Below are 16,995 nucleotides of genomic sequence, written 5' to 3'. Positions count from 1 at the left end.
TGCACAGACTCTTTGTATCAAAAATAACTCCCCATCCCCCCAAGGATCCACAGAGCTATATGACTTCACCTGAATTATTTATCCTCTCTGAGCCTCAGTTTCCTCACCTTTAATGGGAGGATAACAAGAGATGTTATTTCAAAGGATCTAAGAGAATTAATGTGAGACTAACAAGAATTTGGAGGGCTCTGTCCTAGACAGTACAAAAATAGTCTAAAACAAATGTAGTCCTAATGCAATTAAGGAGAGCGGACACTCTCCTAAACTGTGCCTTCTGGTTCTAGAATGTGATCTGAAAATACATAAGGCGGAGTGTATGAAAAAGAGTCTACTGTCATAATACACAGAGGAAATTCGTTCTTCCAAAGTTGTCAAGTTTTACTGTTGTGTTTGTTTTGGTTTTGGGTGGCGAGAGGGCTGCTATCTATGGCTGAGACTTTTGAAGGTAGAGGGACCCACAGAGAATTGTCTGGATTTAGACAACCCCTGCCGTGCTACATAAGACTGAGAATGGGAAATAGAGGTAAGCACATATCATGGTGACAATTTTTCTTATTTGGTTTGGTTTGATCTGAAGCAGCAACTCATATTTATTGAATGATTACCATGGAAAGGAGGTTATGCAATGGTGCTAATATTTAATAATATTTTGATCCAAATGTAATTTAAGGCCACATTTATCACATAAATTGAAACTCACAGTAACTTAATAGTTCCAACCTCTTGTATAATGTCACAATCTTGTAATTTTGCAGCCCACATCCATTGCATGTTAAGGGTAAAACTGACTCCAGTCAGTTTTGATGGAATCTTGGTATTGACTTGGGGGCAGCAGAATTTATTCCAGCCTTTTCCTTTGGGTTGTTAGGTTGAAAAAACAAGCTATTCTAGCTATGGGCTGTGGTTCATTACAACTGTGAGCAGGGAATCCACAGCCTATTAGCTTAAATGCCTCTCTATCCACTCAGCCTCAGAGAAGCTTCTGGTCCTATGAGCAGGGCTGTTGAGATGGATAAATAAAAGAGCTAACAGTGTATTGAGTATTACTATGAGGCACAAACTGTGCTAAGCAATGTCATGAATTATCACTCTTAATCCCCACCCAAAGAGGGTGATGCTACCTTACACCTATCAGGTAGATGGAAAAAAGAGGGGTGAACTACCTGAGTCACACTGCCAGCAGGTAAGGTGGTTGTGGGTGTCATAACCACTCCTGTACACAATCTTGCCATGTGTCCCCCGGGCTTCTGGAATGCCATCTCACCCTGGCTGACACTCACATTTTACACGTTGCCAAGAGGATGGGCATTCAGTAAACAGAGAGGCAAGGGAGCAAGAAAGAATAAAGCCCTAGCTTGTGGCTTTATATGTGGCATTTAGTGGCATACTGTCAGGTAAAGGCAAGAGGAATACCAATCATCATCCTTAAAGAAATTCTCAGAGCATGGAACTTGAAATCAGAAGTAGACTTAGAGATCAACTGGTCCAACTCTTTCATTTTACAGGTGAGGAAACAGAGGCTCAGACCTTTGTCCACTGTCTCAGAACTGGTATGGCTCAAAAGACTCCTCAAAAGACTCCACCCTCTCTCTCCTTCTCCACCCTCTTGTACCTGCCCGTGCACATGTGTGTGCAATTAACCAAAATCTGTTATTAATAATAATTAATAAATATGCCTATTGTATCCTTCCGGAGCTATTCTATACATATCAAAAAGACACTTTTTTTTTTTTTAAGACAAAAATGACAGCTCTCTATACAATGAGAGCGCCTTGGCTTTTTTACTTTACAGGCTGGAGATTGGCCCCTTATCAGCCCCTTTACGTTTTTCCAAATTATTTTAAGTAGCGTTATTGAGGTCGTAGATAATATAAAATCCATGCCTTTCAACATAAGCATTGTGATGAGATTTTTAGAAAATATATACATTCGTGTAACTATTATCAAAATTTAATTCTGGAATAAGTTCATCACTCCAGAAAGTTTCTTTAAGCCCAGAGCAGTCTATCCTTGCTCCCACCCTGAGCCCCAGAAAACCACTTACCTGCTTTCTGTCTCTATAGTTTTGTACTTCTGGAAATCTCATATAAATGAAATAATTCAATACTTATTGCGTGTCTGATTCCCCTGATAATTTTGTGTCCAACGATTTCATTTAGCATGACGATTTTGATGCATCCATGCCGTTGCATTTCCTGTATCATTGTTGAGTAGTTATCCCATTGCTGAGTTACGCCAGCTTTGTTTATGTGCTTACCAACTTAGGAAACTTTGGATTGTTTCCAAAGTTTGGGGTTATTACGAATAATGCTGTGGTGAACGTTTGTGTTCAAGTCTTCATGTAGACTTATGATTTCAATTTTTAAGCATAGCTATCCAGAAGTAAAATTGCCTCGAGGTATGGTAAATATACACTTAACTATCTAAGGAACTACCGACCTGTTTGCCAAGGTAGCAGTAGCCTTCTACATTCCTAGCAGCAATGTAAGAGCTTCAGTTTCTCCACATCCTTACCAACATGTAGTTTTCTTTGTATTTTTGGTTTCCATCCTTTTACTAGGTGAATCATGGTATTTCATGGTGGTATTTAGTTTGCATTTTCACAGGCTAATGGTATTGTGCAACTTTCTGTGTGCTTATTTTGCCATCTTTGTATCTTCTTTTGTGTGTAAGTATTCAAAACTTTTGCTCATTTTAAAATTGGGTTGTTCACCCAATTGTTGATTTTAAGAGTTATGTATTCTAGAAACAAGTCCTTTATTAGATATATGTTTTGCAAATATGTTCTCCTAACTGGTGGCTTGTCTTTCTCTTTTCATAATGGTGTCCTTTTATTGAAGAGCAAATTTTTTAATTTTGTTGGAGTCTAACTTATTAATGTTTTCACTAATTATTTGTGTATTTTGTGTAATAACTAAGTCATTGCTTAACCAAAGTTATAAAGATTTGCCGGGCGTGGTGGCTCACACCTGTAATCCTAGCACCCTGGGAGACCAAGATGGGTGGATTGCTTGAGCTCGGGAGTTTGAGACCAGCCTGAGTGAGATCCTGTTTCTACTAAAAATGAAAAATGAGGCAAGAAGATCACTTGAGCCCAAGAGCTCGAGGTTGCTGTGAGCTGTGACACGATAGCACTCTACCAAGGGTGACAAAGTAAGCCTACTTTTTTTTTTTTTTTTTTTTTGGTTTTTGGCCAGGGCTGGGTTTGAACCCACTACCTCTGGCATATGGGACCGGCGCCCTACTCCTTGAGCCACAGGCGCTGCCCAGTAAGCCTACTTTTAAAAGAGGTTTGGTGCCCATAGCTCAGTGGTTAGGGTACCGGCCACACACACTGAGGCAGGAAGGTTCGAACCCAGCCCGGGCCTGCTAAACAACAATGACAACTGCAACAAAAAATAAGCTGGGCATTGTGGCGGGTGCCTGTATTTCCAGCTACTTGGGAGGCTGAGGCAAGAGAATCACTTAAGCCCAAGCATTAGAGGCTGCTGTGAGCTGTGATGCCACAGCACTCTACTGAGGGCAACATAGTGAGACTCTGCCTCAAAAAAAAAAAAAAATTAGAAGAACAAAGTTACAAAAATTTCTCCTTTGTTTCCCTTTAGAAATGTTCTAGTTCTAACTCTGTTAGGTCTATGATCTACTTTGAGTTAAGGTATGTGTATAGTGTGAGGTAAGAGCCAACCATCATTTTCTTTTTTGTATATAGACATTTTTTTCTTTTGTACATAGACATTTAATTATTTCGGTACTACTTTGTTGAAAAGACTGCCCTACCTTTGCACCTTTGTCAAATCAACTGGACATACACCTGGAATTCATTTATAGATGCTATTCTGTTCCCTCCTTTTTTTAGGACTGCATAATATTCCATTGTGCGTATGCACTGGACTTAATGTAACCAATATGTTATTGGTGGAAAATTGTTCTATTTATAATTTTTTTTTTCTGTTCCAAACAATGCTGTGGCAGATGCATGTATCATAGGTATGTCTTTTTGCCTCTCCTATTTGTAGGATACATGTCAAGAGGAGTCGATGTTACACTTTGATAGACATCCACAAAATGCTCTCTGTAGAAATTTTTGCTAACTCACAATCACCCCAGAAATGCCTGAGAGCACCCTCCAGAGCCCTTGAAATGAGCATGCTAAGGAATGTTTCACCTTTGCCAATCAAGTAGATAAAAATTGGCATCTCGTCTTTTTAATTTGCATTTTCTTATTATGAATTAGGATGAGTATCTGTTATTTTCTACATGTTTAAGAGCCAACTATATTTCATTCTGTGTTTGCGTGTGTGCGTGTGACGTGCTCACCTTTCTGTTTCTAGTAAGCTCTTTGTGATGCTCATAGCCAATGCTTTGCCCTAGTTTTTTGCATGTCTTTTGATTTTGTTTATTGAGTTTTGACCCTGCAGAGGCTTTTTGTTTTAATGTGATAAAATGTACAATAAATGTTAAGTCTTCTGGATAAAACTAGGAAGACACTTCCTACTTTGAGATTAAAAAAAAAAAATCTCTTTTTTTCTAGTATTTTTATGTTTTTATTTTTTGAGACAATTTTTTTTACTAGAATTTCATTCACAGGGTGTTTTTATTTTTAACACTTTAAGTCTTTGATCTACCTAGAATTTATTTTAAGTTAAGAAATTAAGTTGTGGTAGAAGTTCTTTTTTCTCCCAAATAGCTACCGGGTTGTCCCAACATTCTTAATTACATAATCCAACTTTCCCCTCTTCTATGCAATGCAATTGTTTATCATATACTAAATTCCCATGCGCATTTGGGCTCACCCACCTGTGAATCCGTTCATGTGTCCGTAAGCACATTTGGCCCTGTTCTCTTTCTCCAAGTGGAGCATTCTTTCCTGTCTTACTTGCATTCTCAGAACGACACACAGTAAGTGCAAGAAATCCTTTATGAATTATTTCAGTGTACTTAAATTTTCTCTCATTTTCTCCCTGCTGCCACTAGCTAACAATATAAACTCTTTTTAACGTCTCTAAGAAAAATACAACTGCGACAGTTAATCCGTTTGGAAGTGAAAGGGGCTGATAATCAGATACTACATTCTTCAGTCAAAGAAAATTTGGAGCGAACTCACGGACTCTTACTCTAAGAGCCAATAATTTTGGATAGTGTATGAGTTGGATACAAGTAGAAGGCACATGTACCATATACATAATAGATAGCACTTTGTTAGGTATACCAACTCCTCTCCCAAACTATCCATCTTGGTTGAACAACAAATACATTTTATGCCCAAATCCTACAGAGGTGGGATTAGTTCACCACTAAATGTCCTTCCCAACTACATGTATTAAAGATGTGATGCTGAAATTCTTCTTGTAGGAGACTCAAAAGGGGGAAAGGAGCCAATGTAAGTCATAGTAAATGGTGGGATGTGTCTGAGCACATGGAGGTTGTGAAGACAAGCTGAATGGAATTGCCTTCTTCAAAACGCTTCAGAATTGAGCTGCACCTTCCTTCCCTAATTCTGGGCTCTCTGTCCTTCTCCATATCCCTGTTCAGATCTGCAGCCCATGCTGCAGATAAGAACTCCTCTGTCCCTGGGGACCCTGACCTAAACTGAGCCAGGTGAGGATGCTGTGCCTCCACTGCAGTGCCAGGAGGGCTGTGGGCCATGCTGGAGGCTCCCACTTGCTGGCTGCATCACTGGACATCTCCTGAGTGTCGAGAGATGATGTTCTGATGCTCAGAAAAGTCTTTCCTTGTCCAGCTCTCTGAAAACCAAGTAAGAGGCAGCGAGATCCTGGATATACCTACTAGTTACCTCTTAAAACTTTTTGCATGGTCTAAACTCTAAGAATCAAGTTCTAGCACCCCAGGAACTCCAACTTGATTAAAGATAGTGTTCCTTAGCACTTTGGAAGTGCTCAATAAATACCTCTCTTACAATAATGCTGGAAGACCCCCGTTCATACTTTTTTTTAACTGAAAAAGTTCTTTGGGAGTGGAGAGGAGGGAAGCTCACTCCACTTACCATACAGGGGGAAGAAAATACCTGGACCAGAAAAGCAGTCAACAAGAAATGAGTGGTGGACACTACTGCGGGGGCCGTTCCACAAGACTGTCGAAAACATAAAGCTCCTCATCTCCCTGGGTGTCCGACGGAAGCAGGCCGGAGAGCCTCGGTGACAGGGTGACAGGCAAGAAGCTGCTGGCTCTATCCAGGCCAAGGCCTGCTGTGCACAGCCACACACACCAGAGGCTATTCCAGTCCTCTCCCTCACTCCCTTCCTGCCCTGCTTCCTTCCCCCACCCCTCCAACAATAGTCCCCTCTTGATTTCTGTTCTCAGTGAGAACGGTGAGTCCCCAGTGCAAAGGAAACTTCTAACTGGGAAGAGTGAGGTGTGTGCGTTGGCATCTCCTCCTTGGCTGCTGGGCTGGAGAACAGGGTCCTCCCACTCTTCCCTGAGGGAGACACAGGGCAGACAGCAGGGTTTCTCGCCTGGTTCTCAACCACTGCAGGGAAGAAGCTGGCAGAGAACCCAGCTTCCTGGCAGAACTCCGGTGCTCTCTTTCTCTTGCACGTGTGCACTGTTGTTTTTAAATACTTTCAATCTATTAAAAGAAGTTAATTTTTTTGTACACAAACTACTCATCACTGTTGTCCCCAGAGGCTTCTTTATCCTGACCCAGTATCTTGGGTAATAGGCAGTATCATGGTCCCTTCTCCAGATTTGTTAAATGTGGGGAAAGGCCTAGAAATATGCTCCAGGTAACTCTGCTGATTGGTGCTCAGAACACGCCTGAAGACTAGTACCCTGGCCCTTTCCTCTCTGAGAGTGTCAGGATTTCATGGTATGGAGTTAACTTGCTGGGGAGACCATGGAAGTCATGCCAAATGTTGCTGAGTGCTGAATAGAATTGAGACTTGTCTAACGATGCCACTGTCTAATAGGGAACTATGTTGTCACGGGCAAAGTCAAAGTTAACAAATGGCTTTGTAACTCCTTGGAATAGGGCCCTGCAGTCTGGGATCAATCTGTGTGCAGCAGGTCAAAATGCAAAGGCAGTGCTGCTCAAACCCAAACGTGCAACTGAATCCCTCGGAGGGCTTGTTAAAATGTCATTCTGACCTAGAGCGTCTGGGCCAGGGCCTGGGAATCTGCATTTCTAGCAAGCTTCTGGGTGATGTCATGCTGCTGGTCCTCAGGGCACTGCCTTAAATGGACACTGCCTTAAAGGACACTTAATTATTAGCTACAGATGACACTTCTTCCCTTTAATACAAAAACCTGAAAATAAGCAACATCAATTTAATGACCATGAGCAAATCATTTACTTTAGTCAATCTGTTCAGCAAGATGGTTGTCTTTCTTCACCTCCCACATGAGGAGAATGAAGCACTTCTTCAAATGCGAGGATTAAGTGAAATGATGTATATACAGTTCTTAGTAGGCCCCAAACCTGGCAGTGACTTCTCCCTGCACATGTCATTGGTGGTGGTGGTAAATCATTCTCCCATTTAGTATTGGTGGCCATCATAAAATGGGGTCCAAGGGAAGCCATAATATATCAAAGGAAAATGAGAGAATGGTCCAGAATTGCCTCTGTGTGCCCCTGGGACTTGATGCTGAAGAGATCAACTTTCTCAAGGTGAACAGAAAGAAGCTTTTTCAGTTTCCACTATTAACAACAGAAACCTTGGACCCCAACATAATCGGCATCATCCAAAATCCCAATTTGTTATTAGGCATCTATATTTACCACTTTAAATTTGCCAAATAAATGTAAAACTGCCTCAATCTGGTATTTGGCTGTCTCCCTCGCTTTTAATTAAATAAAGGAAAGGGTGTTGTGCTCAACAAGGATATCACATTTCTCTCCCTGAATTCACCCCGTGGTGTTTTGTAAACTCAGTCTAAGTGGCATTCCTTTAACTTGGATTTACGGCTGTTGCCTATAACAAACCAGAGAGCACTGAGCATTTCCTGCAAGGCTAAATCCTGGCTCACAGATCTTTTCGTCAAGGAAAAACAAATGATCTCTCTCTCCAAGAACCATTTGCTAACCCATCATCTGCCCAGAAAATAAATGGAATGTATAATGCAACCAACAGTCTTTTCTGTTTGTCTATCTTATGAATGCTAATCTCCTATGAACAAGTGGGCGGGGAGTACTGACCAGGATGACAGCTTAACACGCATGCACCAGCCCCAGGCACACAGCGGCAAAACAAGCTGCGTAATTTCAGTCAGCTCAGGTGAGGAATAAATCTGTCAAGCTGGCAATTTGGCATCATCTACATTCCAAAAGAGTTTGACTAACTTCTTAGTCATTAGCTACTTTATTTGGCATTATATAAAGGTAGCATCTTTCACTCTGCAGCCCACTTATTCATTAATTCATCTATTCAGCAAATATTTCTTATGCAGCTATCACCTGCTGTTTGCTGTTATAGTCTCCGGGCGTATAGCAGTGAACGAACAAAATCCCCGTCCTCAGGGAGCTCACTTTCTGGGGAACTTACATTCTGCACACAGCACCTAAGAAAGACATGTCCCTATTCTTTCATCTAAATATCACTGCTTTATAGAAATGCATTTGTTATTGGAATAGTCAAAAAGACCAGCATTATTGGGCTAGCCTTTTCCAAGAGTACACATCAAAATATTTGTTGTCTTTACACTCCTGTCACACCAAGACCTGTTCCCAGAATATATACTCATTATAAGATGCAAATAATATAGAGATGCATACATTAGAAATACTATTTATATTTAATTGCAATATATGTTGATCTATAATCAATCTTTTTACGATTTATATGTGGTTATAGAGAACATCGATCATATCAACAGATTGCTAAGACATTCCTTATTCCATAATACTGATAGCTTCTAGGATAACAGCTGATACATTCCAAGCTAACTTTTAAAGAGAACATCCATTACTGAGTAGGAATTCCACTTAAAAGCCTGGCTCTGGGCTCGGCACCTGTAGCCTAGTGGTTAGGGCGCCAGCCACATACACTGGAGCTGGTGGGTTCAAATCCAGCCCGAGCCTGCCAAATGACAACTACAACCAAAAAATAGCCAGGCGTTGTGGCAGGCACCTGTAGTCCCAGCTACTTGGGAGGCTGAGGCAAGAGAATCACTTAAACCCAAGAGTTTGAGGTTGCTGTGAGCAGTGATACCACAGCACTCTGCCCAGGGTGACAGCTTGAGACTCTGTCTCAAAATAATAATAATAATAATAACAATAATAAATAAATAAATAAAAATAAATAAAAGCCTGGCTCTGAGGACATGTATTTACAGTTAGCATCAGTGTCATCCTGAAGAAGGCAGAGGGGACACACACTGACCATCCATTTCAGAGAACGACAGGATGTCCGCAGCAGGACTCTTCACTCATCCATGTAAACAAGCCCCCGCAGGTGAACCCCATCGACACTCTCACATGGAGACTACCTTGAAAATCACATCCCGTTGTTTCATAAACCAGAAAGGCCCAAACAAGTAAAGAAACCCTTCAAATCCTGCATACAGGAGTACAGAGGCTGCATCAGCACAGAAGGCTCTGACTCCCCATCTCGTCTTGTCTCTACCGCAGGCATCAGCTCACATGAGAAGGCACTGATTTGCTCTCCTAAGGTTGAGTGTCCAAAAAAGACTCTGTTGCATGACAGCCTCTTCTGCTAACAAACACACCTCAGCGGTTATAAAGACAAAAGGTTATTAGGGGTGGATTTGTGGTTATTTTTTGCTTTCAGAAAGTGAAGGAATGTTTAACTAAGACCTAAATGAAATTATCACTATTACTTGACAAACTAATGGACACATAAGTTTTAAAGTTTAGAGTAAGAGAAAAATAGCAGTTGGGTTGATGAGGTACCCCCCCCCACACACACACACACGGTGATATGGTCTCCTGTTTATCTGTGTGAAGGGGAAGGGCTCACTGCCAGAATGTTTGAGGAGACAGAACTCCAAGTATGCTCAGCCCTGGGTGTGGGGAGAATATGTCACTTCAAGTCTTTTCTCTCTGACTGAGTCATGGCACAGTCACCGTGGTCTCCAAAAGAAGTTTCTATAGCCCTCCACAGCCAAGGGAAAAGGTCACCAGTGACACAGAGCTTGAGAGCTTGGGGAAGTAGGTGAAAGGGAGAAAAGTCTGCAATGTAATTAAGATCTGTTCACACATTCCTTTAAATTGTAAACTTTCATCCCAGGCAAATATTCCCCTGCATAGAGCTCTATTGACTATACTGGCATTCGATAAAGCTAAATCTAGCATTTCTGCCGCAAAGATGACTATCAATGCATTGGACTCTCTTTTATTTTATAAGAACTCAGAGTTCATAATGTCTTCACTTACTATGTGCCTAACTCTAAAGCTATGAGAAATAAGTTTAGTTCTGATCAACTTTTGGTATACTATTAAGCAAGAATAATGACACGAATTATACGAGCCTCATTCTAGTCACTGTATTAAAAAATATAGTACTCTCAATTATTAACATATGACTTTAAAAATTACAACTGACATCAATTCACTCCTATTATTTGCCAAGAATTGTGTGAACTATTTTCTATCAATAGTCATATTTAATCCTCACAACAACTCTATTGTATTGATGCAATTTTACATTTGGGGACACTGAGACTCAGTGTACACACCACCTGAGCTAAGTAAGGCCGGTGATCAGTAAGCAACAAAGCTAGAATTGAAACCCAAATCTGCACGACAACAGAGCCTGTGCCATCTTCTCGGATCCCGGCACACAGAACTCCAGGACTCACATTCTAACATTTTTAAAAATTAAATTTGTAATGTAGTTAATGTGTACAGTTTCGGCAGAAATTAATTAATGAAATCGTGTGTGTGTGTGTCAAATTCTGGATCATTCCAAACTGGAATTCCCCCAGTGATAACACAAAAGAGCCTCTGATGACTCCAAAGAAGAATCATCCACTGGAAGTTTCCACAAATGTCAACTCACTCCTTGGAGTTGAGTAAAGATAGATTGAGCAGAAGCAACTTACACTAGGCGATGGCTTTTTCTTCCAGTAGCTAAAGTTTCTCCCCCCACCAGTATCTAACAAATATACTTATGGCAATGACTTAACTTGAATGGAAACTTTGAATATATGTGTTTTTTTTCTTTTAAAGAAAACAGCCTAGTCCCAGCTCCTTCCCCACCCCCCAGCCACAGTGAGGATCAGGCAGCAGGGGGCTGTTTTCTGAGTCATGGGGCCTACCGGCATTTTGCCTTGCTTGCCTTTAGTTCAAAGACTCTGCTATCATTTGTTTCTTATTGCATTTGATGCTTTTATTCAATAACCAGAACTAGAGAGCATTCCTAGATGTTTTAATTGGGCACCAAATTAAAACACAATATCAAGAGAAATGAAACTGAAAGAAGCAAATCAAGATCGCAGCCCTGAGTTTTCTACTGGGGTCATGATCGCTGATAAGTGATGCAATAATGCCTGAGACGATCGGCCCCGGCCACCTTTTGACCTGAAGATCTATCAAGATGGGGCGGCAAGGGTAGATGATAGGGAAGCTGGAAAGCATTTTCAGCTGTTATTAGAATCATTTTGCATCCTCAAGCTGGCAAACGCTAGTCACATCTCTTACATTTTATGGCGCTCTTAAGGAAAGTCTCTTGCAAAAAGGAGAAGAGAAAGGAGGTCTGACTAACGGAACCAAACCCGCCCAGCACTCCAGTAGTGCTATAATATTTCCTCGTCTGTATTAAGATGATGGCTCAGTGGTGAATAACGATTAATTACTTGGTTGTGGCTAAAGCAAAGTCTGGCCAAATTAATATAAAAATAAGTCCAGTTACTTTTATACTTGTCACATCCCAGTCATTTCAATCAGCAAACTTAATAGAAATGAATATTTTTTAAAAATATGCATGGCCATTGCCTTTCACAAATTATTCACGTTAGTAAACACACGTAGTCTTTCAGAGTCATCTTGCTGGCCAATTTTTGACAGTGTAATCTTAGCTCCCTTCTGGCTTGAGGTCTTGGTAACATTATCTTTTCTGACAAAGTTAATTGCTTTAATAGACTTATAAAAATTAATTGGGTGTATGAATTTGCCTAAATTGCAGCACTCTATTTGGTGCTGGGAAAACCAGGCACTGGGTGGATTATTTTTCAATTGCATCTATAGCTTAGTTTTTCCTTCCTAATGACACAAGCGATTAATCTTTATCTTCCCCTTCTAGTCATATGTTGTTTTCCAAAAATAAAGCTATATGCCCCCAAATCTCTGCCTTCTTTGGTAGATGATGTCTTTCACTGACAGCAAAATAATAAATTTACACTGAACCACCTGTGGAACCTGAACACCCAACCCTCCCACCACCTCCACCCCACAACACAGTATTATTCCAAAGTGGCATTCCCTTTTTTCCAGTGAGGCAGAACAACAGTCACAAATTCACAATTCTTTTTTAGAGGAGATGCTAAATGGATAAAAAAGAACAAGAGAAGGGCATCTCCATTCAGACAACATGTAACAAAACCTCCAGAGCAAACCACAGTTCTTAACAGACCCCCTGGTAAGGTTCCCGGACACAGGGCTGAGGAAGAGTGAACTCTCCAGTGGAACGCATCATGCACTCCCGTGGCTCCTGGTTAACCTGGCCACATTATCTGTGCCAAAATTCAGGTTTAACACAGTGTCCTCCTTAGCCCCAGTGCAATTCTATTTCCAGTTCTGGCAGCCTCAGCTCTGCAAAGCATCATTATTCTCTTTAAAAAAAAAAAAAAAGTATAAGCTTAAATTCTGGGCCATCCATCAGTCAGAGCCTTGGATTAAAGACTTCACCCAGCAAGGCATTTTCTGTTGAAGATGCCCACATCGGTACCATCCCAGGGACGTTGAAATGGAAGCAGAAATCATTGCATGGGTAACTTACCAGCTCCTGAGGTCTGAATGGCTGAAGCAGCCCCAATCCTTTACCTGAGCCCTGCTTTCTTTGTTTCTCTCCCTCTCTCTCTCTCCCTCTTTCTCTTGTGTACAGATTACAAGGAACTTAAAGAACTCGCAGGGACAGTGTTTCAAATGACTTAAGAAAGAGAACAGGAACAATACTTCGTTCTCTTTTTCTCCGATGAGTACCTTCGGGAAGAAGGAAGGAAGGGAGGGGAGAGGAGGAAGTCAACAACCCTTTGCTTTCCTGAAAAAAAATAAGGAAACAGAAGATAGACATCTCATTTTCTCTTAAACAAAATGTTGGAAGAGGAAAAAAAAAAAATCTTTGAAAAAAGGAATTCCTCAAATATGCTCTCTGCCCTGGGAGCTTTAAAGAGATGAAAATGCCTTAGTGGCCTGTCCTGTCCAAACAAATGGTGTTCCAGAAAGGCAGGCTCTCCTGAGCTTGCAGACTCTGGTATCTGGTTTGCAGAACTGACACAGCCAAAAGGGAACAAATCATGTCCTGTCGACTCTGAGTGAGGGAAAGTTTAGCTTGCTGTGCTAACGGAGGCAAACCCAAAGCCTGTAAGACGAGGCACCAGGGCCGGGCAGTCAGGACTTTTGGCTTTTCTAGGCCCTTTGAAATACCAGCGTTGCTACAATCCTTCAGCTGATGCTAGATCCTAGAGTTTTTCTGAGACTGAATAGCAGATGTATGTACTGGTCACTGGGCTTTATGCAACGGACCAAACCCAGCTTCCACCTGTGTTGATGGACAAAAAAGGAAAAGAAATAACTTACCATACTTCTCCCAGACATACTCATCTCAGAACTGTGGCTTACATTGTCCTACCTTGACATTCCTAAGGCTTCTTGGATTTAATTACCTCTGGAAAACTGGAAGGAGATTTCTGTTTTGTTTTTAAAATACTGTGAAGCAGCATAGGTCTTAGATAAATCAGCCAAGTTTTCAGGAAGGGATAGGTACAGGAGCAGAGAAAATGGGAGGCCAGGGACGGGCATGGCTTAATTGCACTTAGGAATAAGCTTGGTTTAAAATTCTCTGATTTGTGTTGGGTGTCTCATGCCCTTTATTCATCTGGCTAAAACCATTTTCACTATGAATAGGAGCCAGCAGCTACATGGACTTTTGTGGCAGAAAAACAAAAACAGCCTTGGGTTACTTCCTTACTTCACCCAATTGTGGAGAGATATACACCTCATTGCAGAAGCCGTGAATGGGAAAAATGATTCTGCTTCAGTGTCCAGGTAAGACTTTATTGGGTACTGTGGCCTATAAGATTAATTTTTTATTACAATGGTTTTCTCTCCCCTTGTCTATCTAGATGTCTATCTAGTTTTCTGAATGTGTGTGCAAGTATCAGAGGAACGTAAAGACATGGTTGCACAGTAGGCCGTACAGGCCTGGGCAGAGTCCCCTTCTTGGCATCTGCCCTGGCACCAACACTGGCACAGCCCAGGCACGGAGGTTCTGGCACAGGTGACCCAGCCCCGCCACAGGGGGAACACCGATGTCTGCCCTTTGCCCAAAGTCCTGGTTCCAGCTCTACCGCCCTTTGCCCTCCCCTGGCCTTCCTCTGTGCCCGGCCTCTGTGGAATGGGGAGGGAAACGCAAACAAAATCCAAGAAAGCCAGGGAAGAGCAAGGGAGGACGGAGCAGGGACGGCACGGGGGTGGCGTCTGTCACAGGGGCAGCAAGGCCGGGCAGACCTCTGAGCCACTGTGGGCTGAGCAGGCAGCAGCGGAGACCCACAGTAGAGAAGAGGCATCCACGGGAGGGGTGAGTGGGGCAGGGAGGGCTCAGCAGGGACGAGGTCATGTGAGGGGACAAAGCAGCTCCGATGACGACTGAGTCCTCACAGGCAGGACAGCGGCTCTGATCACACAAAGAAACCCTCCCAGCAACATGCAGCCCTTTCCAGGTTTTTCTTCCTCACTGCAGCCTCAGGGCATGGCCAGGGCTGAGCCCCAGGAGTCCAGTCAGAGTCCAAAGAATTTCCCTTTTAAGTCTGCAGAATGCGGGGACTGTCACGTTGAAGCCGTGTTGTTTTCTCCAGGCCAGCTGACCCACCCACAGGCCGCCTGGACCAGGGACAAGTCCCATTTCAGTCTGCATGGCTTTGATGTCCTGTAGGGCACATCCCGCTGGGACCTGACAACTTCAGCTCTGCCTCGTGCCAAGCTGCTCCATTCAGATCCCTCGTTGTCACCCTGTCTGGGAGACTCACAGAAAGGGCTTTTCCCTGTTTCCCTGCACTGCCAATCCCATGAAAGTCACCCTCTAACACGGTGAAATCACCCACAGGGCCTCAGAGCGGAAGTCCTTCCCACTAGTTTTGGCAGGAGAGATTTCTGGCCAGGCCCCTCCAGCCCCAGCGCTCTCCAGGCTCACCTGGATCTGACTGACAGTGGCGGAACAGGTGTTTATGCTCAGCCAACCAAGGAGATGTGTTCGCAGGAGAGGAACATGGCCTGCCTGTGACCCCTTAGGAGAGTCCCACATTGCATGGCATATTATAGAGATTGAGAACCCAAAATAAGCAACTAAGGCAAAGATCTCAGTCCATGGCAATTTATTAACCAAAGTTTGAGAGCACTCCCAGAAACAGCACAAACCATAGAAGCATCTGTGCCCTGCTCTCTGAAGAGGGATTTGGGAACTCAGTATTGAAGGCAAGACAGCATACAGAAAGAAAAAGGGAGAATGGGGTGGGCAGTGGGGCAAATGTCTTCATTTTTACGTTCTTGTAAGACACTAGTTAGTGCCCAGAAAAATCAACATTTTATATGAGAGAAGGTGAATATTTGAAGGGAAAAAGAGAGTTAAGGTAGAATCACTTCTGTAGATGTCCCTGGACAGGTGGAAGAATGATTGATCTTGTCAGATTTCTGTTCTGCACCTGGGAAGATAAAATCATAATCAACATTATTAGTGTGGAATTGAATAGCCTTTGATTTTAGGCGCTGGACTTAGCCTACAGACCTAAAGTCATAATTTGCATGTCCTTGTTTATGAAAGGCCAGGGACAGAATTGCTTATGAATAATCTATGGGGGCAGTCTTTGGAGATGCCCCGGGGCCTTTTCTCTTTCCTTGGTGTCTGCCTGATAAATAGTGTTAATCGGGCAGCACCTGTGGCTCAGTTGGTAAGGCACTGGCCCCATATATGGAGGGTGACGGGTTCAAACCTGGCCCTGGCCAAACTGCAACCAAAAAATAGCCGGGTGTTGTGGCGGGCGCCTGTAGTCCCAGCTACTCGGGAGGCTGAGGCAAGAGAATTACTTTTGCCCAGGAGTTGGAGGTTACTGTGAGCTGTGTGAGGCCACGGCACTCTACCGAGGGCCATAAAGTGAGACTCTGTCTCTACAAAATAAAAAAAAAATAGTGTTAGTTATGTCAGTAACAACTATTCATTTGGATGGGGTGTTGCATGACTCAGCCTCCAGGCCTGAGTTTCCTTTTACATAAGGAGTTGAGGAGGTTGTCCTGAAATTTTTAGTCTCCTTTATACTTCTCCCCTGTTCTTAAATATCTTTGTAGCATTGTAGAAGACAATGAGTTTTTGGTTGTATGACTCATCCAATCCCACATTGCTAGGAAGACTCATTCTTAGGAGACTACATCCCCCAGAGAGAAGGGAAATTAAATCAGAGAAGTACCAATGACAAATTATAGGCAAATAATAAAAACCCCAAAATAATGAACAAGGCCAGACTCTAAAAACAGTTCTACTACGGTTTCTTCTGAAATATAATTTTTTTCTCTCTCCATTTTCTCATTTTTACCAAAGATATATCATAATAGGACCAATTTATTTGTAAAATAATTTTTCATCTTATCATACTTGGCTTGGTGAGTTACATAAAGTGTGATAAGAATAATTATTGACGCATAGGATCCTTTTAAATTAACTTTGCTGGAACTTTTCCATAAGGAATCTCAGATTAGACTTTTGAGGCTAGAAAGTCAGACTGTCTATAATATTTATATGAATTAGGAAAATTCCTTTTTTTTCAAGGTCTCAGAATAACTTGGGGCTTCTAGGCCTGTCAGAAACTGACATT

General features: G+C 42.3%; 1 protein-coding gene across 1 annotated transcript in view; it reads right to left on the bottom strand.

Annotated features, from left to right (window-relative positions):
* The window catches only part of ZNF366 (zinc finger protein 366), a 69,446-nt gene extending 56,395 nt beyond the window's left edge, over window positions 1-13,051 (bottom strand). Inside the window, exon 1 of the mRNA XM_053589001.1 lies at window positions 12,912-13,051. The gene's annotated coding sequence lies outside the window, so the exon portion shown is untranslated. The remainder of the gene's footprint in view (window positions 1-12,911) is intronic.
* Window positions 13,052-16,995: the final 3,944 nt, after the last annotated feature.

Source organism: Nycticebus coucang, chromosome 1 (genome assembly GCF_027406575.1).
Source record: "Nycticebus coucang isolate mNycCou1 chromosome 1, mNycCou1.pri, whole genome shotgun sequence".
Classification (NCBI taxonomy): domain Eukaryota; kingdom Metazoa; phylum Chordata; class Mammalia; order Primates; family Lorisidae; genus Nycticebus; species Nycticebus coucang.
Note: the sequence above shows the minus strand (reverse complement) of the source record. Positions and strands in the feature narration are given on the sequence as shown.